This window comes from Macrotis lagotis, chromosome 6 (assembly GCF_037893015.1).
Source record: "Macrotis lagotis isolate mMagLag1 chromosome 6, bilby.v1.9.chrom.fasta, whole genome shotgun sequence".
NCBI classification, from domain to species: domain Eukaryota; kingdom Metazoa; phylum Chordata; class Mammalia; order Peramelemorphia; family Peramelidae; genus Macrotis; species Macrotis lagotis.
The window spans coordinates 63,662,478-63,664,814 of NC_133663.1; the positions used below are offsets into that span (position 1 = coordinate 63,662,478).

Sequence of the window (2,337 nt, forward strand, 5' to 3'; positions counted from 1 at the left end):
AGGAATATACCACAAAAACTTATTATCTCTTATGGACTAACAGACCAAAAAAATTCCTATATCTTAGAGAACTCAACCAAAAAAACATACCAGAAATGGATCATTATCACAAATCAAACTGTTGGCTGCAATTACTTAGTTATGACATTGGTTCATAAAAATATAAGAACAATAATTAATATATTTTGCCATATCAAATATTCATAATATCAAAGCTTCAAAGAGCTAACTCTTTTCAAATACAAATATAGATCTAGCAGAAAAGACAAAAATCATGTAAGAACAAGAAAATGTATGTGTCATCATGGTATTATCTGGGGTATACTAAGAATATTTGCTGTAGGGGCAGCTAAGTGGGGCAGCAGATAGAGCACCTCCCCTGGACTCAGGAGGACCTGAGTTCAAATTTGACCTCAGACACTTAATAATTACTTAGCTGTGTGACCTTGGGTAAGTCACTTAACCCCAATGCCTTGCAAAAACAAACAAAATTCTTGCTGTAATTCTACCGAGGCTAAGTTTATATTCTAATACTTTTATTCAACTAAAATAAATTAGCATTTAATTCATCTGTGAAATAATTATCAGTATATTAGGTATAAAAGAATAATAATAGAAAAGTAACTGGTTCTAGGACCCTTTCTATCTTAACTCTATGAAAAAAAAGATGAGAAAGAAACAATTTTAGTTATGGTGATGGTGGTAGAGGTGATGGTTATTTTAATGAGAAGAATAACCTAAAACAATTAACACCTACACTATAGCAATGTTAAGATATATTTTGCAGCAGCAAAATAAATGACAATGGATTTAGAAGGTATCCAACCACACAAGATGAACTAAGTACATGGCCCATCACTTTGAGTCCTTAATCCCAGGCGTTCTGTTTAGCTTCTATTCCTCAACTTGCTTGACCAACTACAGGAGTAATAGGACTGGCATACTAGTCATTCAAGAATTGTGGTAAGACTCTTGTACGTAAGAAAATAAGTAAATAAGAAACCTATTAGAAGTAAATAAGAACCTACTGAACCAAGATGAGAGGATACCATCATCTGCTAGGAACTTAGAAGAATTGCAAACTGAAGTGGTGGACCCAATGCAGTCATGATCCCAACAGGAAGTTTGAGTAGAGTGAACTTTCCTTTTGAGATTATTAAAGACAGAGAGACTATACTGGACACCATAAACAAGATTATTAACTTTTCTAGGAGTTTTATTTGCTTTCCTTGACTTATAATGAAACATTTCACAATTTTTTTAAATAAGCTTTTACTGCTATTTTCTGTTTTTATGTCACCATAGTAATTCCAAGTATCCTTTCCCTCCCTGTCTAAAAGAGGCATCCCATATGTCAAATAGAATTTTTCAAAGAAGGAAAAAAATCAGCACAACAGATTTATACATTGAAAAAAATCTGAAAACATATGCAATGTGAAGCATCTCCTGCTTCGACAAAAGGATAGGTGGGGGGTGTCTTCTCATATCATTTTATTCAAGTCCTGTTTGTTCTTTATAACTTTATTACATTTACTTTGAATTTTTTGGTTTATAGCTATATCTTCCATTTACCTTGCTATAATTACTGTAAATATTTACTAACTTCACTCTGAATAGTTCATATAAATCTTTACATGCTTATCATTCATTCTTCAAGCCTTGTGAAGCTGTGTGCTTATAAGGGAGAGTGTCAAATACTGACATTCCCAGGTCATCTGAGTAAAGGTAAATGAGCCAGAGAAGTAGAATCCCCTCAAATATATGCAAATCTTTCATGTCAGAAACATGAAATTAAAGGAATATAAATCTGATGAACAGGAGAAAAGATTATCTTGTCATCAAAAGGATATGTAATTTTGTAATACTTTGATATACCTATATTTTAATTGGCATATATATTCTCACCACTGGAACAGATCATAACTGCCTTCATGTCTTCTCATTGTTCATGATTCTTATCTCTTAGTCTTGCTACATGATTGTCAATCTCTTTTTCTTCACAAATTTGCATGTCATCCTTGTGCAGGAGCCACGCTAATCTTCTCTGTATCGTTCCAATTTTAGTATATATGCTGTCAAAGCGAGCATTCAACCTCTTTTTCTACTCATACAAGTCTTTAATAATTTTTATGGTATTTCAAATGCATGTCAACATGGTAATGTATTATGATCTTAGTCTCATTTATAAATCAACCATCTATCTTCCCTTTGCTTTGAATTATAATTTTGTTTCCTCCAAAATTATCCCATTCCCTTATTTATTCCTTTATGGTCCCACTAGAAGAATATAGGTGTTGAAGACTGTCAAATTTGAGAGAATTTAAAGTAATGCAAAGA

At 32.5% G+C, this 2,337-nt stretch overlaps 1 non-coding gene across 1 annotated transcript; it reads right to left on the reverse strand.

The window, feature by feature from the left end:
* Positions 1-1,981: 1,981 nt before the first annotated feature.
* Positions 1,982-2,088, reverse strand: LOC141492453 (U6 spliceosomal RNA). The gene has a single exon (XR_012469919.1). It is a non-coding gene; the product is annotated as a U6 spliceosomal RNA (small nuclear RNA).
* Between the last annotated feature and the right edge of the window lie 249 nt (positions 2,089-2,337).